Here is an 8,839-nt window from a genome sequence, read left to right on the forward strand (position 1 = left end):
CTCTTCGCCGATGCCAGGGCCAGCAAGAAGAGGGTCTTGAGGGTCAGATCCCTGTCTGATGACTCTCGGAGTGGCTCGAAGGGTCTTCAAGTCAAACTCCTAAGGACGAGAGTCACATCCCACTCAGGGGGCCTGAGTTCCCTGGGTGGGCAAGACCTTTCAAGGCTCCTCATGAGCAAGGAAATCTCGAACGAATTTGAGATATCCAGTCCCCTCAGCTTTAGGACCAGGGCCAGGGTGGCTCTGTATCCTTTGACTGTGGGTACTGAGAGGATCTTCTCTCGGCGAAGAAAAACGAGGAAATCCGCTACCTGCTGAAGAGTGGCTCTGAGAGGAGATAGACCCCGTCTACGACACCAACCACAGAAGACGGCCCACTTCCCCTGGTCAGCTGCAGAGGACTGTCGGACGTGTCCAGCCATCTCTGTTGCTGCGCTGCGAGAAAAGCCTCTCGTTCGCAAGAGATGGTGGATAACAACCAGCTGTGAAGTTGTAGGGACTGGACTGTTCGGTGGTACCGTTCTACGTGTGGCTGGGCTAGAAGGTTGTGCCAGTGGGGCATCTTTCTCGGTGCTTCCGCAAGCAGAGCCAGCAGGTCCAGACAGGCCGTTTGGGAGCCACCAGGATCATCCTGAGATTCGAGGTGGCCAGCACTCGGCTGATCACTTTCCGAATCAGACAGAAGGGAGGAAAGGCGTAAACGAAGAGGTTGTCCCAAGGATGTTGAAGAGCGTCCTCTGCAGCTGCCCATGGGTCCGACACGGCTGTAAAGAAAACCTGGAGTTTTCTGTTGTGCCGGGTGGTGAACAGATCCACGACTGGACACCCCCACAGGTTGAAGAGCCTTTCTGCCACATCTGGGTGTAGAGACCATTCGGTTCCTATCACCTGATCCCGACGGCTGAGCTTGTCTGCTACTACATTCCTCTTGCCTGGAATGTAGCGTGCTGACAGCTCTATTGAGTGAGCCGTAGCCCACTTGTGCACCTGCACGGTCAACTGGTGTAGCGGGAGAAACACTAGGCCCCCCTGCTTGTTGACGTCACTACTGTGGTGTTGTCGCACATCAACACCACTGAGTGTCCCACCAAGCGGTCCTGAAATTCTTGGAGGGCATAAAACGCCGCCTTGAGTTCCAGGACATTGATGTGAAGGTGCTTGTCGTGATGGTCCCACACACCTGCAGTCAGCAACTCCTCCAGGTGTGCGCCCCATCCCTTGGTCGATGCGTCTAAAAACAGTAACGTCTCCGGGGGGGGGGGGGGGGGAGTGCGCGGAGAGGCACTCCTCTTAAGAGGTTCCTGTCATCGAGCCACCAGGCTAGGTCCTGCCTCACTTTCTCCATGAGGGACACAGGGAAGTACGGTGGATCACTTGCCTGTGACCAACTCTCCTTTAGTCTCCACTGGAGAGACCCCAGGTGAAGACGTCCGTGAGGAACTAACTTCTCGAGTGACGACAGGTGGTCGATCACGACTTGCCATTGCTGAGCTGCCTGTTCCTGCCGAGACAGGAACTGGACGGCTCCCTCCCTGAATTTGCTGATCCAAGAGTCTGCGGGGAAGACTCTCCCTGCTACCGTGTCGATCAGCATACCCAGGAACTTCATCTTCTGCTTGGGTTCGAGATCGGACTTCTCAAAGTTTATTACGATCCCCAGATCGCGGCAAAACTTCAAAGTCAATCCCTGTCCTGCAGCAACTACGAGCGGGAGCTCGCCAGGACCAGCCAATCGTCGAGATACCTCAGGAGACGTACCCCGTGCGAATGGGCCCAAGCAGACACCAGAGTGAACACTTGCGTGAACACCTGTGGGGCGGTTGAGAGACCGAAGCAAAGTGCCCTGAATTGGTACACCGTCCCGTCAAAGATGAAGCGGAGGTACTTTCTGGAGGACTGATGGATGGGTATTTGAAAATACGCGTCCTTCAGATCCACTGGAAGCATGAAATCGTTCTCCCTGATGGAGTCGAGCACGGAACGTGCCGTCTCCATCGTGAGCCAAGTCTGGCGAACGAATCGGTTCAGGGGAGAGAGATCGATCACCGGTCGCCAGCCCCCCAAGGCCTTTTCCACCAGGAAAATGCGGCTGTAAAAGCCCAGTGATTGATCCTTTACGATTTCCACAGCTCGTTTGCTCAGCATGGTCTTTATCTCCTGTCGAAGAGCGTTGCCCTTTGATGAAACCCTGGACATAGGTTTGAAGATGGACCGGGTTGGAGATGAGGGGTGGCCGAGATTCGAAGGGTAGTAGATATCCCTCCCGAAGGACGTCTACTATGCAGGTCTCGGCGCCGTAGCGCTGCCAAGTTGCCCAATGGCTTGCCAGGCAACACCCCACTTCTGGCAGCAGGTGAGGGGGGAACGCCATCCCTAGCGTTTCCCACCTTGCTTCGACTTCTTCCCAGCACCTCCTCGGGGAAAGGGCTGGGAGGAGGGCTTATGTCGGCCTCCCTTAGCAGAAGTTGAAGCAGCAGGAGTCTTTCCTCGGGGCTTAGACGGGGCAACCGTCTTAGCAGCCGAGGAAGAGCTAGCTAAACTCTTAGGCTTAGCCGCAGTGGCTCGAGGCTGGCCAGAAGCCTTTGAGACTGCCTGGTGAACCAGGCGGTCACTGTCATCAGTGCGCCGCCTTTCCACCGCAGCGTCCACCATCTCTCCAGGAAAGAGGGAGGAGGAACTCCTAATAGGTCCGTTGCGAAGACCGAGTGCCGCCTCGCGCCCAGCCCCCTTGGTTACTCGTGTAAGGACTGCGTCCCTACGACGAAGCACCAAGTTGGCCCACAGGTTCGCCGTCTGATGGGCGAGGTAAGAGATGGCTCTACCTCCAGACTGGCACAGTCTCCTGAACGCCGGGTCTTCCTCGAGAGCAGAACTCCCGGAGTCGGCCGCGACTTTGGATACTGTGAGGGACCACAGATCCAACCAAGAGACTGCCTGGAATGCTGCCATAGCGGTAGATTCCAGGGCAAGTGCCTCCTGTTGTGAGAACCAGAGGTTCTCCGACAGGAGCTGCTGCGAGAACACACCTGGAGTTAGCCTTGCTAGCTCCGGGTTAACCTGTTTGGGCGGTATCGGATCTTCAGATGCACATAAAATCGCCTCTGATGCTGTAGAGGAGGAGGAAGTAGCTTCGAAGACCGTCCTGACTTCAGCGAATCCTCTCGTCCGGAAACGAGAGGCTCCACTTGGTCAAGGACCGAGTCAGCCAGCTCTGACCACGGCAGACCCACCGTCAATTTGGGTTCCCTCTCCCGGCCCCAAAATGACTCGAGCCGGGACGTGGGCTCGAATGATGGGAGCAGCGATCCTTCCCCAAGGCCGTTGTGCTGACAAATCAGCGCAATGACCTCGGCAAAGTTCCTCTGGATTTCGGGAGTAACAGCGTCTTGACGAGTAGGACTGTCCAGTCCCTCCAACAAGAGCAGCTCCCGAGACCCTCCTCCTTCAGAAGGAAGAACAGCGACAGACCCGTCACGGTCTCCTCCTGTCACTTGCGCGTACGTCCTGGCCGGTCCTAAAACCGTGCCTGGTGAGTATGGCGTCGCGACGGGATCATGAGGGGCGCACCCCTCACGATCACTCCTGGATACCTCGCTCTTCCCGGCATAACCCGAGGAAGTTGAAGGTATAGGAGAGGCAGACCTGATGCTCCCTCGTCGCTCACTGGCAGGACCAGTGTGCTTGGAGGGCTGCAGCCGATCACCAACCCGCGGTGGGGATCGGACTGCAGGCCTGGTTGCGCCGCTCACCTGTGGCAAGCAGCTCGACTGAGCACGTCGACCCCGGTCCCGTGTGTCAGACGAGCTGCTGTTGGTCGCCCTATCCACCCAGTCCCTATGGGAGCAGCGGTCAGGCGACCTGCAGGGCTCACTGTCGTGGTGAGACCGGTGAGCGTCCTCATGGCACGTCAAACTGCAGGTACCAGCCGAGGCTGGTACGGACGGCCGGGGGGACCTCTTCCCAGCCTCAACCCGTGGCCGGTCAGAGACCGTCACGTCAGCCCAAGTTACCAGCTGGTCGCTGCGAGAGCAGCCGCTGGCCTGGCGAGAATCACCTGAGCGGCTCTCACCAGTCTTCTGCTCCGTGCCTCGGTCTTGACGCCGAGCGAACTCAGGCGTCAAAACTTTGGCTGCACGGTCTCCTGCGGGAGACTGTACACTCGGAACTTCCCGCGAACGAGAAGCCGAGCCGGTACCTGGCTTAGCGGCAGAGCCGCTAACACCAGGCAAGGAAGTACTGGCCGGAGCCGGTACTCCTCTGGTCCACGCCTTCTTTTTCCTTGCGGAAGGAGAGACGGGCCCTGTTCCCGAGGGAACAGGAGGACCAGCAGAAGAACCCCCCGACTCACCGAAGTGAGACGGGCCCTTCGAAGGTCCCGAAGGAGCTTTCTTAGTGGGGGAGGAGGCAGCCTTCTTCTTCTTCAGCTTGGTAGCCTTAGAAGTCGAAGGGGAAGAGGAGGCAGCAGACGACGAAGAAGACGACGAAGACGACGACGACACCTTCCTCTTCTTCTTCCTCTTCTTCGTCAGCTTGCGCAGGACAGACGTCAGGTCTTCCATCCAGGATGGAGCCGGGGCAGTTGCCGAAGCAACAGGGCCCGACTGCACCTGTCCGGAAGGACCTGAGCCTGGAGCAGCACCACTGTAACCAGGAATGATGTGAGCAGGAGCGGGAACAGCAGGAACAACAGGAACGTCAAGAGCGGCTGGGACAGCAGGAGCGGCATGAGCGGCTGGGCCAGCAGCAGCAGTAGCGGCAGGTACGGCAGGTATGGCTGAGAACTCGGGCGACCCAGGCGGCTTGTTTTCGGCCACCAACATCCTAGGTACAGGAGGCAGGTTCAGGGGGGAGCTTTTTGGGCAGCGAAAGTCTGGGGTCGGCAGCACAAAGAAGCCAGGTGGAGGCGGCACGCCCCTCCTCGGTACGGCAGCGAGCGGCATCTGTACTGCGGCTGTTGGAGTCACCGAAGTCACGTGTGGGGTATACAAAAGATGCGGAGGGGCGGCGTACCCTGGAGTAGTTAGTGCTGTAGTAGTAGTTGTCACCACTCCATGAGTGACCACTGCCGACCCCGCCAACCACTGGATCAACCCCTGGATACTAGGCACTCCCTGCAGTCCCAGCAACTCCCACACCTGCCCAAGGTCGTCTCTCATGGAAGGCACACCTGCGGAAGCAACAGTTGGGTCAGTTAGAGGGGTACCCTCTCGCTTGGGGGGGGGACGAACCCCACCCAGAGCGGACGGAAGACCCCGAGTACAACTGTACGTCCGGGTAGCGAGCGCAATCCTCCACACTCGACGGATCAAGCGAGGAGCAGGACTCCGCTACCCGCGGCCCCCCACCCCCGCAGGGGAAGGCGCGAAATGTGGGGGCTGACCAGGGGGTAGAAAGGAAGACGAGGTATCCGTCACCAAAGGAGTCGCTGGAGAGCTTTCCGACGACTCCTTTGCAGAACCCACTGCGCCTCGGACCAATTAACACAGGTAATGCATGGCTCGGCCCGAGAGCATTCTCGCCCTTGGCACCGAGTACATAATTCATGTGGATCCACGTCTACAAAGGAGCAAAATCCGCCGCATTTACGGCCCTCCAGACCGGGACACACTCTACGGGCGATCGGGGGGCGCGGCGAAAGCTCCATTTCTTGATCCATAATGTTTAAGTCACTTGAAATAAACAATGAAAAAACTGGGTACTTACAAGTTTCTTTCAAACCAAAACAAACCAGTCAAAGGAAAATACACAACAAAGCATACAACGAGTAGCGGGCAGAGCGATAACGAGCACGTCTTGACACACCAGGGCTGAAAGCAAAAGTGGTTCTTACCTCCCAGGCGTGCGGCGCGCACAGTCGGACAAGCAGTTAACTACCATTCTCCCCTTGTTCAAAGCTTACGACCGTTCCAGCTGCCGCTAGCTACTTCCTATTGTTAAAGGACCGAGGGTTTGTATTACGTATCGGAACAATGACTAAATACTTCACCAGAATCTCCTTTAAGCAATCAATCAGTGTCAGTCTTTGAAAGTCTTGCTTTAGCCTGAAGTTTAGTAGAACTTTTGTAGTTTCTTCTGTGGCTTACCTTTACAGACTGTGAATCCAGAACAATTCTCAACCAAACTATGAATGTGCAGGGCTCGTCACTACTCAGTTCCTTGTACTAGTAGTTGTTTTCTCAAGATAATCTGCCTGAAAGAAAAAAACTTTAATCAGAGCCTGATCATGATCGTTCAAGCCATCTTTACATAAAATGCAATGAAATCCTTCAAGCATTTTGCACCACTGAAAGGATGTGACACAATAGAAGTTCATATTTATTTCATAACCTAACTTGTATGTCCTATTTGCAAAGGCTACTAGCTGTGCTATCTAGATTGCATGCACTTTTAAAGTATTTTTCACAGTTTAGTTCTCTGAAGTGAAAAATTTTAATGCTGACAAGCACCCTAATCTGAGAGACCTTGGAGCTTGGAGCTACATAAATTCCTTCAACGAGAGGCAGAAGTCTACCATCTTATGTTTAGGATTTTACACTTAAAATGGCAATTTGTCGAAAATTGCATTTTTCCTAACTATACAAACCTGAGGTCCTTTACACTAGGGAGATTACTTTAGCAGCAGCTGGAACGGTCGTAAGCTTCGAACAAGGGGTTAAGTAGTTAACTGCTTGTCCACCAGTGCGCGCACCGCGCAACTGGGAGGCAAGGAATCACTTTTGCTTTAGGCCCAGGAAAATGCAGTGAGGGGTGGCATGAGGTGGGACTATGTGTAAAGGACCTCAGGTTTGTATAGTTAGGAAAAAAGGGATTTTGACGAAGGAAAAATCTATTTCTGGGCAAGGGCCCGTGTCACCCAGTGAAATATCCCTTCAGTTCATATTTTTAAGATAAATAGTGCTAACATTACCAGAGAAAAATAAAAGAGGGGGATGTCAGAGTATCCTGACTCGCTCACCCTAAATAAAAAGAGGGTGTCGGTATGGTACTGGGGTGAGTGAAACCACTACCACGGACCTCTTGTCATTTAGACCTCCTCCAACAAAATCCCCCTGCTAGAGAAACCTGGTACACAGCCCGCACCAGCAACTACTACTACTTGCTCCCCCACGCCAACACCAGTGCCTCTAGTGGCCATCCTTGACGTTAGAAGACCAAGCTTGGGCACAAGGGTGGGAGAGAAAACAGGGGGGGATTTCACTGGGCGACACGGGCCCTTGCCCAGAAATAGATTTTTCCTTCGTCAAAATCCCTTTTCTGGGCTCAGCCCGTGTCGCTTTGTGAAATAGTACCAGAGAATTAGCCACAAGCTTGGAGAAAAGGTAACATTAAGAGGCAACAAGAAAACACAAAAAGACATAATATGAGTATAATCTAGCTTAAATGTTTACAAAGTTATCATATAAATTCTTAAACTAATGCATAGTGACTTATGTTAGCCTTAAACTATGTAAAAGGACTTAACAGTATACTTATGCTAACTTATGATAACTTAAAACTAGAATAATATAATATATACATATGTGAGTCACCCTAGCATAAAAATAAGGGAGAACATCACGACATAGCCTTTGGCAATATATACACAGTTGTGAGTAACCCTACCACAAAAATAAGGGAAACATCACAATATAGCCTTTTGGCAGCTAAGGCTCAAACAGGGTTTGAGCCTGGTGGCAGGATCACAGGAAAAATGTTAGTGAGGCAGGTAGAAAGGAGATCTGGATCTATGACTAAAACTACTTAGACAGTGTCAGGAGAAACTGTGTTTCCCACTGCCACTACCGGAAATTTAAGAGATTCCAAGGATTTCAGGTAGTGACGTCTGAAAACTGTCGGCGACTTCCAGCCTGTATATTTCTTTAGATCATCAAAATTCATATGTTGGAAATAATTGATTGAGGTGGCTACTGCCCTGATGTCATGGGCTTTAGGGAATGAATCAGGGTTGGCTTGTTTGATAAAATACAGGATTTGTTGCCTAATTCCTTTTAAGGAAATGGTACCACCTTTTTCCCTTATAAATAGGGGACCTGAGGACCTAGAAGATGTCCTGGACAGATAGGCTCGTAAGGTCGTCACTGGACATAGAGAAGGGTCTTGAGGAAGAGGGAGGATCTTCCAAGGAGCCCACCTCATTAAGGGGTCCTCATTTTTGGCCAAAAAACTACGATCTGGGGATAGCAGAACTTGTCCTGAAGGAAGAAATTCAATATGGCCAGAGTCTCTGGAGACAACCGACAGTTCAGATATCCTGGCTCCTGAGGCCAGGCTGAGCAGGAATAATGTTTTCCTTAAGAGTGGTATATAGTTACATGAATCGTTGTCAGTATCTGAAGCCAGTTTGAGAACATCATTTAAGAACCATGAGACTGAGCTAGGTCTCTCTGATGGTCTGAGCCTAGCACAAGCTTTAGGAATAGACGAAAAATAAGAGTCTGTTAAGTCTATCTTAAAGCCAAACTGGAATATTTTCTTTAAAGCTGACTTATTGGTCGTAATAGTACTAGCTGCTAGACCTTTTTCAAAGAAGGATCTGAGGAAGGATATAGCCAGATTAGTAGTCATGGTTCGAGAATCCGTTTCCTTCAGGAAATTTGCTTAGTTTTTTAACTGCTGCGTCATACTGACGCAACGTTGATTCTCTTTTATCCGATTCTAAGAAAAGGATATTCTGAGGATCAATATTTGCATCTCTTTTAGCCGCGAACTTCATGAAGTCCATAAAGATGATATTGTCATGATACAATAAAGTTTTATACATACTTACCTGGCAGATATATACTTAGCTATAGACTCCGTCGTCCCCGACAGAAATTCAAATTTCGCGGCACACACTACA

This window comes from Macrobrachium nipponense, chromosome 17 (genome assembly GCF_015104395.2).
Source record: "Macrobrachium nipponense isolate FS-2020 chromosome 17, ASM1510439v2, whole genome shotgun sequence".
In the NCBI taxonomy this organism is placed as follows: Eukaryota; Metazoa; Arthropoda; class Malacostraca; order Decapoda; family Palaemonidae; genus Macrobrachium; species Macrobrachium nipponense.